The 15,204-nt window shown below is 45.6% G+C and overlaps 1 long non-coding RNA gene across 1 annotated transcript in view; it reads left to right on the top strand.

Moving 5' to 3' along the window:
* The window catches only part of LOC138580952 (uncharacterized), a 191,674-nt gene extending 179,768 nt beyond the window's left edge, over positions 1 to 11,906 (top strand). Inside the window, exon 3 of the long non-coding RNA XR_011304379.1 lies at positions 11,484 to 11,906. This is a non-coding gene — a long non-coding RNA (uncharacterized lncRNA). The remainder of the gene's footprint in view (positions 1 to 11,483) is intronic.
* The last annotated feature ends 3,298 nt before the right edge of the window (positions 11,907 to 15,204 follow it).

Raw genomic sequence — 15,204 nt, 5'->3', positions numbered from 1 at the left:
ATGTTAAATATTCTAGACAATTTGCCTCCCGGAGTTTCTTTACCAACAATTTCCTGCACACCGAATCAAACGCTACCTGGAAATCAATAAAGGCCAAGTATATTGTTTGACCTTTTAGCTGTTCTTGCTTTTTAATAACTTCCAGAATGTGTAGATTAATAGCCGTCCCCATTCCCGGCATAAACCCAGTCTGATTTGGCTCTCTCAATTTCGTAACATTCAACCAGTCATTCGGGTCTCTTAGCAACAATCTAGCAAACATTTTGCTTGGTATATCTAATAATGATATTGGCCTATAGTTGTCAGGATTCTCATGGTCTCCTTTTTTGTAGATGGGTATTGTTATCGCTTTCCTCCAAGAGCTTGGTATACAACGAGTTCTCACTATTTTCAAAAAAATGCATAAGAAAATTTTAGACCAAGCCATAGGATGTTGTTTGATCATGTAATTAGATAAACCGTCAGGCCCTGGTGCACGAGAAGTTGACAGTTTTGATATTTGAAACAGTATATCATCCAAGTCAAAGGACAAGTCCTTTGCTTGTCTATCATCAGTTGAAGTAAGGACCTCTTCTAAATTAATATCCGCATACAGGGACTTGTAGAAAGAGGCCCATACTTCTTGGGATATGGGATTCAACTGATGGATTGTTTGATCTTTGGACTGTCTAAAGTTCAACAGGTACCAGATCTTAGCTGAATTTTTAGACTTCAATTTGTCTAACATATTTTCTGCATCCTGCTGGTACAATATGGCATGTTTTGATTTCAACCAGTTCTTATACTTACACTTTAACGATCTAAGCTTATGTTCTCTATCACAATGGTTCAAATACATCACCTGCCTTTTATCTTTCCTATATTGCGCTTTCCGCAATGAAACATCAAGATCATATGAGTGCAAGGTCTTATTACCATTTGTTTTTGTGTTGTTTCTTCTCACAGCAAACATTTGCATTTCTTCCACATAGGAACGCACAACAGAAAGACACCCACTCTGTCTCTTAGTCTCACTCCTTACCAAATTATAGTTTAGCATGTGTAGAGATTTCGGACACCACTTAAATCTGTTTAACGCATTATTCAAAAGCAGGTTTGTTGCCAATGATTTTTCCTACTGTTTCTCGTGAAAAGACCATGACCAGTTCATGGTTTGTATTTCATGATCACTTGTTAGTTGGGGGAGAATAGAGAATTCTGTTATACAATTAAACAATTGCCCATCTACGAATGTATAATCGATCATGGCGGATTTTGCGCCACGATGCCAGGTGTCATGTTGTGGAATGTCCCCTGTTTTGGCACCGTTAAGTTTAAATAGATGACGCTCTTCCATTATTGAATTCCATCTCAGAGCAGCTGTAGATAAACATTTGCCTCTTTGAACATGACAAGTTATATTCAGATTCCCAGTAATGATTATGTGATCACAGGTTGGATCGAGAAGGGTCATGTTCCAAAGGACTTCTAGGGAGGTAAAACAATCCTGATCTGTAATAGCTGCGTGGTTCCAGTATATGTTTATTAATCCTATGATCTTGGAATCAATTTTTATCCTCACCATTTGGAAGAAACAATTTGGGGAAAACCACGGCTCTAAATGAATATTAGGAGATATTTTTATGGCTACCATAATTCCTGCCATTGGTCTACCCTTAACAGGCATAATCTCTGGAACTAAAGCTATAATGTGATTGTCCCAGACCGGGGCAGATGCTAACCATATCTCTTGAAAAGCCAAAATATCAAATTTTCCCAACAAACAATCCTTACTTTTTGTCAGATGTTTAAATCCTCTCGTATTCCAAGAGGCTAGAGAAAAAGAGACTAGCTTCTGGTATAGTTAATTTCTGCATGGTCTCTCTTCTCTGTTATTGTTGCATCTTTCACTTTCAATTGATGAGCTTGATTGTCGGTTTGTGGACTGACACTGCGCATTTATGAGAGATTTGGACTGATATTGATTCCTCATTATAGATATTTGTGGAGGATCCACTATGGAGTTATTTAACAGTTGAAACCCCAATTCATATAAATCCATTCTTGCTTGCCACAATGCATTTTTAACAAAGCCTGATTTCATCCACAACTTTACAACAGATAAGTCAGTTTGATGCAAGAACTCTATCTGGTCAATGTCAGCCGAATACATTCCTTCCAGAGCTGGTACATCCGCAAAGATGTTCATGACTGACTGTCTGTTGAGATCAAAAGCGTGGAACGGATGCGAGCGGCACTGCAAAATTAAATGGTGTGTTAACACACGTTTCAGAGGAGTTCGCTGCGCCCCTCTTGAGGCAGGATTCATTTTTGGATCTCTTTGATGTAACATTTTATTTGGAAAGGCCAGCGGAACAGATTGGTTCGAAATATTCCTTTCCAAAGAGTCCGCTGTATTAGATTTGTTTACCATATAAACAATTCTTTGAACTGATTTCTCAATTTCTTCTTTCCATTCTTTCATTATTTATGTGTCCACACCTGGCAATTTTGCAGGCTCTACTGGCAAAAGTTCATTAGAGTATGTCAAAACTGTAGGATTCACTATGTTTAAAGAAGAAGTCTCCACAGAAACCGTATCAATCCCTGACAGAGCTGGAGCCACAGCCACCTGATTGGTGTCGATTGCATTGTTCTGATTACTCAATAAAACCAGGCTATCTAGAGGTTCATACACCAAAGACGCTATTTTGGCCAATTTGGTTTGATTTGCTTTAAACAATAGCACATCACGATATTTATTGGCAATAGCTTTCCGCGCCATTGTAGTTGCCGAGGTTTTGATAGCGTCTGTCTGAACTGTCTAGTTCCAGAAATATTAGAGTTAGGAATAGATTTAACATTTTTTGATTTTTTGGTAGCCTTAAGTATCGGAATTTGTCCTTTTTTAGCTTGCTTATCAAATATGAGGTAAGTAGTCCCTTTGTTATCTGGCACAGATTATTTTACAATTTCAACATCCTTGCTTTGTTGGCCATTCCCACTAGAAGAAGAAGTCGAATTTCAAATGTTCTTCAGTTTTGCCTTTCTTTTTTTGGAACATTGCTGTCCAGGAACACATTTATCCTTCATACAATTTTCGACCTCAGGAATGGGAGTAATTACACCCTTTTTAATCCCCAGCACTTTCTCTCTTGCCTTATCAGCAGTATCATTATTTTGCACAGGTATTTTAGCCTTGCCTGTATGATGCTGTAACACCAGTTGTTGATTCTGTGAGCAATCAATTAAAAGTACATCAGGTTTATCAGATTTATCAGCATGCATTTTCCCCTGTTTCTCTTCACTGACTTTTTTCACATTTAAATCAGTATCACATTGATTATTACAACAGTCGCATGAAAGATTTGCATTTTTTTGATTCTGTAGCACTTTAGTTAATAACACATGTTGCTCATTCATTTTCGAATCTAAGGAATCATACAGTCGTGTTAGTGAAAATAACGCTGCATTCATCGTTTGCAGAGAGGTCTCAACACCTACGATAAATGTCTCTTGGGAGGGTGGGTGTTTTAAAGCCGGAGTATAATGATTGCGCCGTGGAGTAGCGTGCGTGAAAGAGCAAGACAATACAGATGACTCAATTGCCGAAGGGGAGAACATCATTGGTGATTTAGATAGATCATGAATGCTTGCTCCAGTTTCACACTCTAAGTTATCCACCTTACTGTGGCTATGAGAACTCACATCGCAACCATCATTATTATTAGTAAAATTTTCCCTGCTTGGTGTTACATTTTTCAAAGCTAGATCAGGGAATTCAGTTTCTACCACAATTTCAACCTGCTCATCAGATACAAAATCCATTGATGGTTTTGGGGGATTTGCCGTATGTACGACTTAATTCCCCCCCTCTTATTCCCAATTGTTCTTTAATGATGGCCAGCGCACCAGCAGCTATTAGAGAATCAGGCAGGGTATTTATCAAATCAACCACCACCCCCAACTTCCTCCTGTTTATCTGCATGTTCATTACAAGCCCCCTTGGTTGAGTGAAATAATTGAGACTTCTCTCCTCCTCCCCCCATTTTAGCACCCAGCTCACAAAATGTACGTATGTCAGCTAGGGGTGCGCAGGAGCGTATGTTTGTGGCAGATTTACACGTGCGTACTAGCTGAATGGGGCGCGAGGAGGATTTTGGGGTCTGTAAAGCCGCTGCCACACAAGCCTTTATTTTATCTTGGCCCGGCATTCCTGTTTTTAGCGTTAGCACCATTATGGGAGGATTGCGGAGTACTGTTTTATTTATTTATGGGTTTTTTTTGGGTAGCAGGTCACTAAACTACCAACAGCCGCAGCTTACTTATCTCTCGCTTTGTCAGTAAGCTTTTCCAACAAACCCAAAAAGGACAATAGCAGTGAAAGTAAAAAGTTCAGTGTAAATGACACAAAAATTGAATGGACTCACCATACAGTATTCCACTAGTAAACGTATTCAGTTTCTCCCCCTGAACCATGGTCCAGATTACATATATAAGTACAAAAACACAAACACCAAAGCAGCAAACAGCTAACAGTACTTTCATGTACTTCCGTGTGCGCGCGCTAGTGCGCTGCACACGCTATTTTTGAAGTTAAGTGGGCGGGATTAAGGGCGGGAGAAAGAGTCACTTTCAATATTTACTTCTCGGAGTAGAGTCAGGCAGCTTCCGCGTGTCTGTAAAAGACGTCCACTCAGCGATATTCCTGCTAATCAGCTGAGCACGGAAAAACAAGTTCTTGGGAAGTGAAAACGAAGCTCCGCAATGCAGTCAATTCCAAACAGCGTTCCCACACAGCTAACAGTACTTTCATGTACTCCGTGAGCATGGGCGAGTGCGCTGCACACGTTATTTTTGAAGTTAAGTGGGCGGGATCAAGGGTGGGAGAAAGAGCCACTAGCCCAATCAAAGAGAAGTTCTCAGAGTAGAGTCAGGCGGCTTCCGTGTGCCTGTAAAAGACGTCCGCTCATCGATATTCCTGCTAATCAGCTGAGCACGGAAGAGCAAGTTATTGAGAAGTGAAAACGAAGCTCTGAAATGCAGTAAATTCCAAACAGCGTTCCCACACAGCTAACAGTACTTTCATGTACTCCGTGTGCGCGCGCTTCGGGCTTCGTCGTGCTGTTCTTCGTCTGTACTGGGCGCGTTCTCTGTTCATGGCGGGGCCCGGTGCGTTTTTGCACATTGCTTGATAATGGTCCATGCCCCCGCACGAGGCGCACTGTTGTCCCATGGGGGGACATTCCCCCGTGTGCGGATATTCATAACCGCATCTGTAACCGGTGGCTTCTGGGCGTTTGCCTCCTCGGTAAGGGGCTGCATATAGTTTGTTGATGATATCGGGATTGCTTGTGGGTTGTTGAATGGTGACTTTGCCTAGGTTGTCCACTTGTGATTCTACAGCCGCTTCCATGTGAGCAAGCACCAGAATCTCGTCCAGGGATCTTTGTTTTTGCAGGAGTTGTTTGCGGAAAGGTTGGGATAGACATCCAGCAATGACCTGTGATCACAGGGCTTCATCATTTGAGTACCTGTGAAATTCACAGTAATTCAATTTGATGCAGAGTCGCACGACGAAATTGTCCATTGATACGCCCTTCTCTTGTCTTGTGGTATGGAATATGTGTCGTTCATAGTCGATATTGGTGTGCGGTGCGAAGTAATAGGAGAGTTTGTCATGGAGCTCTCCATATGTCACCGTTTCAACGTTCAACAATTCACCCGCAATGTCTCTTACCGCTGGCCCTACTGCCATGAATAGCGTGTTTTTGAGCCTCTCATCGTCTTTCAGTCCTATGGCCCTGGCATAGAACTTAAAGTCTCGCAGCCATGTGGTCCAGCGGGTTCCTAGATTTGATGTGTCTCTTATTTCAAAAGGGCTCGGCATGTGCATGACTTGTGCTGTGCCCCCTGCCGCCTGTGCTGGTTGACTATCTCCTTGTGCATTGTCTGCACTCCCTGACGAGGATGCAGTGGCTTGGGCTGTGTCTGACATGGTTGTTTTGTGCTTTGTACTGTAATTAGTTCTTGCCAAAGTTCTTACTGTAGGTGGGGACCTTTTGTGAAAATGGTCCTTGTGTCTCCTCTATTTCTCCCTCTTCTGGTGTTCTCCCTGTCTTGGTGCCTATAGAGGGCTTCCTGGGGTTGCTTACCCTTCAGCGTTTCCCTGTATGCCTTATTATGAGGCTGCTGTGGTCTTATCTCCCTTGCAGGGAGTGATGCGTGTGCAGCAGCAGCTGGGCGTGGCAGGTTTCCCCTCCACTTTATGTTCGTGGGTGTTACTCCTCGTGGCAGGGGCCCCCGTGCTGGCGCTGGCTTCTGTGTTGCTGCACTGGTAGGGGTGTTGGAATGGCCACGTGTTGTGGCCGCGGCGTGCACCTCGCTTATCATGCGCGTATTCCGCTGCATGCGCTCTGCTGATGACACGCGTATTCCTCGTGTCTGTGTAGCAGGGCCGGCCTCCTCTGGCATCTGTTTGAGCTAGGGAGGCACGCTGACGCGCTACACTGCCCGACGGCAGGCCTCTCTCCTAGGCACGAGTGGGTCGGGCAACCCTCGTCGCCATTGTTGAGAACTCACGCAGTGCGGGCGGCCGGCTCGCATATGAAAACACGGAGTCGAGGTGCCGTACAACTTTCCTTTATTAATACAACCCAGCAACTGCCAAAAAATCGTACCCGCCCCTCCCTAACACCAACGTCTTGTCCTCTCCTCTTCTGCGCGCATGGGCCTCAACTACGCCCTGCCCACATAATGATGTGGACTCGCGGACATTCTCCTCTTGCATCGGCACACCCGGCATGGCCACTCGGGTTCAAAGTCACCAGACCCATGAAAAGAGTGACAGCGGCTGCCTTTGCCTCCACCTACACTCCGCCTCCTACTACTGCGGCTGACTCCCACCCTGACACAGCCCTCGCTAACATGAATCTCTCTATCTCTAACACCCTTGACACTCTTGCCCCTGTCATGAGGGTCCGACAGAAGCCTTCCAAAAAGTGCAACTCCTGGTACGACTTTGATCTGGCTGCCCTTAAACGCAAGTGTCGGGCAGCTGAGCGAAAATGGAATTCATTGGCGGACCCTCTGACAAACTGGCCTGCCGCCTCCTTCAAAGGCAATATCGACTCTGCATCCACAGATTATTCAAGCCTGCATTACCGCGGCATTAAACAACACACCTAAACTCTTCAAAGTCTATAAGGGAGTGGCCAATCCTGCAGCAGCCTCACCTTCTGTCATACCCACCCAGGACCTTTGCTCAGCCCTGGCTGCTCACTTCACAGCATAAAACTAAGACATCCTTTCCTCTCTCACGTCCACACCACATCATACACCAACACTTCTTGAGCCTGATGAGGTCGCCAGCCAAGTCCAGTCTATGAAGGCCTCATCCAAACTCCTGGAGCAGCTGGCTATCTCTCACCTCACCCTCCACACTGAATCTGCTGGTTGCCACCACGATCATCAGTCTAGCTCATCTTGACCTCTCCTCTGCCTTTGACACAGTAAACCACTACATCCTGATCGCACGTCTCCGTGACACCCTGGGAATCACAGGTCAGGTTCTGGCATGGTTAGCCTCCTTCCTTTCCGACCGCCCATCCCAGGTCGTCCTTTCTCTCTACTATCACTTTTCAACCTGTGGCATTCCCCAGGGTTCTAACATATCCCCTTGGTTCTTCAATATCTACATGGCTGCCCTGGCACGTGTGATTGCCTCTTTCACCTCTAACTTCCAGTGTTATGCGGATGACATGCAAGTCTCCTTCAGGTTACCCTCAGTCACCTCCTATACCTCGCTTATATCTGACTCTCTGTCCGCAATTCAGTCATGGTGTGCTGCAAACGACCTCTGCCTCAATGCCAGTAAGACTCAAATCGTTCACATCGGGACTCCTGCTCCAGTTTTCCCATTCTGCTCCCGTTTTCCCATTCTTACTCTGGCCGGCCTCCCTTGGCCCTGCGCCCGCACCCATCTGCCAGGCAAAAAACCTTGGGGTCATCTTCAACTCCACTCTCTCCTTCTCCACTCACATTTCAGACATTTCTAAAAAAGTCCAACTACCAGCTACACCTCCTCAGAGGTACTCTTTCTTTTCTCATCTTCCCCCAGTAGCTCACTGTCTCCAGAGCCCTAGTTCTCTCAAGGCTGGACTACTGGAACAGCCTCTTTCTCAACCTCCCTGCCTCTACTTTGCGCTCTCCGCAACTCATCCAGAACAGAACTGCGAGACTTATCCTTGGCCTCAAGCCCAGGGACCAAATCTCTCTGGCGCTGAAATCCCTCCACTGGCTCGGGGCTGCAAGGATCAAGTTCAAGACCCTCTGCATTGTTCACAAGGCTTTCTGGGGCCTGGGACCTACCTATCTGCAACAGTGCCTACCTAAATACTGTCCTTCCCGAGCCCTTTGCTCATCTACCGCCAACTTTCTGCGAGTGAGCCAGTTTTCCAAGCAGAGATTTGGAGGGAGATTTTTATCCTCAGCAAGGCCCTGCCTCTGGAATAGCTTCCCTGCTGCCCTCCATCTTGAGCCTGATCTCGTTAAGTTGCAGAAACTCCTTAAGACATTCCTTTTCTCCTCTTCTTTCTCTCTCCATCTACCTTGCTAACCTCTCTTCTCCTCTCTATCCCTCTCTCCCTCATTTTCCACACAGCTTGCTTACTGGCCGCTGGATGTACCTCAGAGTCTCACAGGCCCCTAGCATCCTCGCCAGTCCTCTCGCACTTGCCTCCAGGCCTGCACCTGCCTCATCGCTACTGCACCTGGTCAATGACCCATGAGAGTGGAATCTCTCAGCACTTACCCCAGTTTCTGACTGGCTGGGCACACTTGGACTCCCCCTGCATTTGTTAACCCCCACTGCTAGTGTTCTCCCCCTCCCCTCTCGTGTACCGTCTGTGCACTTGCACGATCTGAACGTACCATGCCTTAAAGATCATCTATTTATCTTCCCTGTCTCCTCTCTTTGCATGGTGGCATCTCAATGCACTTGGAAAAACTGCAGAATCGTCATCAGACTAATTTGCTACTATCTACACTGTTAATTATATCAAATGTACTTACTCTGCCTGTGCAGACTTGTATTGTTCAGAAATTGAAGGACTCTCAATAACTGTTGTTTTTCCCCTTGTTCCCCCACCTTGAGCGCTTTGAAACACTTGCCTTGTGTATAAGTGCTTTACAAATAAACATTACCATACCAGTTCTTTGGTAGTGTATGAAGGGGCTGTGTGCCTAGAAACCTGCAGCTCTGAGACCCCTCCATCTCAAAACTGGTGTAAGAGAAAAAGTACTTCAAAACTCTTCTTAGCCCTTAAATGACTCATCCACTGCCTTCCAGCCATACCATATGCAAACTCCCAGCAGACTCATTTAGATAGAAAGTTTGTAAGAGGAGACCACAACACCTGCTCCAATACCCAAGAGACACCCAACCCACATTAATCAATCCATCAGAATTAGAACACCAACAGAGCTTGCTGGAATCGAACGACAAGTGCATCGCACCAACTAAAACCCAACCACCAACACTCACTCCATCAGAATTAGAATAGTTACAGAGCGCATTAGAACAACACAGGGAGCGCCTCACACAAACCTAAAACCCTGCCAGGGTGTAACCCCTTTGCCCATCCTGATGAGATTGGGAGGATTAGTGAGCGCCACACTCGGACAGAGTTCTGAATGTTAGCATGTTAAACTTCATATAACCCACTAACAAAAAACTCATCATTTCTGCAGACTTATCTCACTCAAAAATCTCACACAACCATCACTCGCACAACAACCCGCACGCACTTCACAACACTACAACAACACATAAGCCGCACCAACAGCACACGAGGACTGACATCGATACGATACTCACACCAAAGTTCAGCACCCGGTGTATCCCGAGTTGAAGCTGCCAACAGAACACCAGTCTTCTCACTATCCTACTCCCACTTCTCCTACTTACCCATCCCACCTTCTTGCTTGCAGATCCGCCAGAGCACCTGGGGACCAACTCCGTTGGCGATGGCGCGCTGTACAAATACCTTTAACATTTAACATTTAACTGATGCACTGCCTCTGCGCAGCACCAGTTTTATAGGATTTCCTTGGAGTCGCAGTGAGCAGCAAAACGAACAGGTGTATAAGAAATCAAACTCTGAACTCGAATCACGTGTGAAGTTCTCTTGTGTGACGTTCGGTAAATCTTTAATAGCAGCACTGTAGGTGAACACAGAAACGGGCAGCGCACGATGTCAAACAATCTACCAAAGCTGTGCTAACCCCCACCCACCCTCCCAGTACAACAACATATAGGTTTTGTAACACAGTGATTCTAATAAAACCAAAGGAAGATTTTATGACTATGCTAGGGATGATTTTACTCCTTCCAACTAGTATAATAAACCTCTATGAGGCGGCGAGCAAGCCTTGGTCCTCCAATGTCACTCGTCCTGCTTTAAAGAGGTACAAGCACATGTGTGCATTCATTATTCAATTAAAGGACACTCTTTCTCATCACTAGTCATTTAAAGAAATTTGACTTGAAAACATAATCCTCCTACTGGGAAGGCAGGAGAAGTTACAACTTGGGCTGAAGTTGCAGAAAGCAACGGTGTGCAAGTAAAATACTGTTTCAGTCATCCAAGTAGTGCTTCCTTAACCTGTGAATATAGAGATATGATATTCTGGAATGACATTGTCTACCATTTTAACTCACAGGGTATCTTTTACACAACAAATCCTAAAATGGCGGTTTGACCTAAAATGGCGGCTTACATGGATTTAAGTTCAGGACTTTGCAACACGGATTTCTTTCGCAAGCGACTTTCGAGCAGCTTGGCGTAGGCCAATATTAATATAATTATTACAATAGGAGGCACAAGATACTTTTTCTTTCGACAAAACCACTCTGCATAGCGGCCAGTAAAGTGTTTGCCTTGGAAGCAAGATAACACCGAGCCACACAGGTTCGAGCCCCGGGTCAGCGCTTAGAAACCTCCGGGTATTAACATATCATATCATATCATGCCACTGCCCGGAACGGGACTCCTGATCCAGGGGTTCTCGCAGGAGTATTAGTAAAGGAGTCCATAGGACCTACTTTTTTACTGGCTACTTTTGTCATGTTGCTCCTCTGACGCTGGTTTTTGTAAAATCCATTGGGAACTCCGCATTCACAGATCAATGGCCTTCCCCCAGACCCCAGTGGTTGTCTCTGACTGGGACAGTGTAACCTCCAGCCAGCTCCTCAGTCGGGTATGCCCCACAGATCCCCAGAACAACGTTCCTCTTCCAGATGGATATGTTGGAACAACGTCTCTCACTGAACCACGCTGGAGTTTGTTGTGTTGTACTGAGGGCTGATAGCTATCTGATTTTGCTCTGTTTTTGTAACTGGATTCAGTATAAAATAAAGTACTTTCTATGTTCCTTTGTAACCCGTGTTTGGTGTATTTCCTTTTGGGGTACTCAGCCTCAATATTTTGATTCTGTTTTCACAGTTTCATGCCTATCAACGTCAAACTAGAAAACATTATGGCGACCATCAGCTCACTGAAATCCAAACCGGAAAAGGAGAGTGGCCGTATCACTGAAGCGGAACCTAGGATTGGGGTGGTAGAAGACAAGGTGGGCCAACATGACTACGCCATAGCAGACCTGAAGGTGGAATTGGTCAAGATTCGGGGCAAAGGCGATGACTTTGAGTCGCGTTCGCAGCGTAATAATGTACGTATCATCTAGGTGCCTGAAGCATCATGCAAAGGGTCTATGTAACCATTGTAAGGAACTCATGGTGGCAACAGTAAAGACAGACACAAGTGATCAAAGTTCAAGGGTGTTTATTGAACTATAAATGCAGGATTGAAAAACACCTAACCTAAACCTAAATCTAAGATGGGAACAAACTTCGACCATCAAATGAAAAGTAAGGCAGTCCTTGTGGCATTGTGTCAAAATAAAAAGGTCTATACTAAAAAAAAACTATTGCCAATTCCTTACAACTAATTACAGAAAGAGTGGGGGATAGGGTTTCAATAAAGAAAGAAGTGTTTACAAATCATAAGTCAGGATGTAATTGCGAGGGGTTTCCCCTCGCCACGTTTTGAGCATGGGACAAAGTCGATCTCCTGAGCACAGCACACGCTGGAGCTTTCCCAGCACGAGCCGACAGTTCCGTATCAGCTATCAGGTTCTTCGATGACCAAGTCTCTTTTCAATAAAAAGTTTCTTGACTTCGATGCCTAGTGTATCCAACAAACAAACACAAAGTTCAGTTCACGTATACTTTGGTTGATAGCTTCACCCCTGGGTCTTCATCTTCCGGGCGTAGACACTTCACAAAATGGTATTCAACAAATTGACTAAACATTTCCTTTTTCAATGAAGTTTGGGTGATAACTTTCCACCCCTGGATCTCCCTCTGCTGGGCTCGGACCCTAATGACAAGGTGGACAACTCACTTCCCCTGGCCCTCCAATACTTCTTGCATTCATGCATCTTAATGTCTTTTTAAATAGTACTTTGGGGTTCACCCCCTTTTTCGACTTCCCTCTGTCGGGTTAACTCTCGTTAACTTTTACAAATATTTCACAGTGGACACCCCTCGGTCGGGTTTACTTTGGTTAACACACTGTTCATAGGAACTTCAGGCCTCTCCCCTTTCCGTTAGCATCCCTCTGCCGGGTTCACTCTTGCCAACCTTTACCAAACATTTCCCTATGGACATTCCTCTGCCGGGTTCACTCTTGTCAACATATTCTATGGGACTTTAGACGTCGACCCTTCTCGTTAGCATCCCTCAGCTGGGTTCACTCTTGCAAAACTTTACAATACATTGCTCATGCACTCATTTCACCAAGTAGGATTCAATTCCATTAGCTTCGTAATCATCTGTCGGTCAATGATGTTCGATGGTACAGAGGATTTTACAAGACCCCTGTATGACCACTTTGACCACTTTTTGCCTCTTCCCAAGGGCTTCTGGTTACAGTAGATTCTACCATCGGGTAATTGCCCAGAGTTTGCTCCCTGAGCGCCCACGTGGTGCCGGACTCCTCTGTTGCTGGATTTCCCCCTCTTTCATCAGTAGTTTCTTTTACACCTTTTCAAAGTTCAAATTAGCAGTTGGCTATTTATCGTTCAACACAGTTTGGTTTCTTATTGGCTCTTCCCTCGACTCACCGGCTATGATGAACTGCTTGGCTTTCATCAGCGGAGGATGGTTTTATGTACCGTAGGCATCTGCTGCAACACATGCTGGCTATTGTTTGTAGACTTATGCTTCCCTTTGTGAAGGCTTCACGGGCCCTGGTCCGAAAGGGCAAGGTCTCTTCTCTCCTTGTCACTCTCTCGGTCTGCGCAGTCTTTCTCCTCCTCTTGAACTGCCATGCTGAGTTATCTCTCACATGGTGCGGTCTGCCTTGCTCGTCTTGTGCTATTGTGCTCCACTTTTTATCCCTCTGGGGAAAAGGAAGGGACGTCAGGTGTGTGAGATTTTGGTCAATTGCCTGACTTTGCTTGACCCTGGGTTTGGGACATGTCAGGAAAACAGTTTTATTAGTCCGTTGATTAACATGGAATGGGAAATTGTTTGGGTTGGAAAAGGGTGGTGATTGTCAGGAATAGGGTCTGGGGCAAGCCTAGACGACAATATTGTAGGAAATAGGGAAAAGACTACGATTCCCAGCATGCTTAGAGGCGCGATGTAGTCCTGGATTCACGCTAAGGGACAGCTGGAGTTCATTACTGGTGTATTTAGCCGTTAACCGCCCTGGCACAGGTGCTGATAATTAATGTTGTGCAGCACGGGCGGCCACGACGGCGTATGTGAGGAACGCAGGAGGAAGAGCGAATGATTTAAGTCCAGGAAGGCGGACGAAGGCTTTCGGCAGTAAGGAGAGCGTCTGGTACGAGCATTGGTTAACTTTGCTGGTTAACTGGGGATGCAACGTGAGCTTTCGCGCATCGCTCCCCATACCTCTCGGGACGCAGCAGTGAACAATTCCTTCCTGTCAGACTGCTGCCTTCACTTCTATATGCGGCAGCCGCTCCACGGGGCGGCAGCCGCTCCACGGGGCGGCAGCGTTTTTTCCCGGGGTCATCTCAGATCGTGCACTTGTGAGTCACCCGGACTCGAAGATAAGTATCCTGATAAGTGTTCGTTTATATTGGCAAGAATTTTGTTTACTTGATACGTTAAAAGACTCAATTAAGTTTGACAAGTCCAAAGGTTGTTTGGAACATTCTCAGTCCTTGGGGCCATGTGTATGTTGACTTCATGTAAGGGAGTTTCCCTTGTATGTGCCATGCAGTTCGTATCGCTCTTGTCCACTATGTGTTAGCTACATGTTATAATTACACGGTCATAAGTATGGTCATGGTATAGGGTAACTAAGAACCCTACGCGTTTAGGAGGTTAGTAAGACAGGTAGTATCAAGTAGGAAGTACTAGACTAGATTTTGTGGTTCAGGATTAAGTATTGTATTGCAAATGCATGTTGTCTGTGCCCTACCTTTCCTTTGTCATTCCACCCCCTTTCCCTAACTCTGTCTTCCCCCCATTGGCTGCCAGGTGGTTATCTGTGTATTTACATTCAGAGGCCCGTGCCAACCATGGCGGAAGGGTCGATCTATTCGGCTTCTGTGGTTCGGGAGAGGGGGTTGAAACCCTATCTCCTTAGTAAACTTGACAGTGATAAAGATTCCAGGGGGTTGGTAAATTCAGAAGGGCAAGATGTATAGGGGTGTGGAACAAACGGGAATGAACAGGATTATTGTTGGAAAATAAACAGGAGGGATTGTGGGAACGGTAGTGTTTGGTCCACATAGACTGGGAGTGTGACAAACCATAATCAGGTGGACGTGGAGAAGAATGACTGGGAGTGTTCGGATAGGAAACAGAAAAGCATGGATTCTGTGAGTTGTGGTTTTTAAGTGTAACAGGGTTTGTGCTCCTAGGGGATTTGCCAGATTTGGAGGGGTCGTTGGATTTGGGTAAGGGAAATTCTGTGGGTGGAAGAGAGGTAGACGTGGAACAACCCATAAAGGTCTCAGGGACTTTGTCCTCCTCACCTTTGTCCCTCGTGTAATACCGCGTCTCACCTTGACTATTCCCCCAAACATAACCCCGGGCTCCCCTACCAAGGTGATCCTCCCCTGCTCATCCACCCCCAGTTCTCTAGGCATTTTTTAGTAGAGCGTGCTCATCGCGCTCTTGCTCCA

Source organism: Ambystoma mexicanum, chromosome 3p (genome assembly GCF_040938575.1).
Source record: "Ambystoma mexicanum isolate Mex_15411 chromosome 3p, UKY_AmexF1_1, whole genome shotgun sequence".
NCBI lineage: Eukaryota > Metazoa > Chordata > Amphibia > Caudata > Ambystomatidae > Ambystoma > Ambystoma mexicanum.
This window is presented reverse-complemented; position numbering and strand designations above follow the sequence as displayed.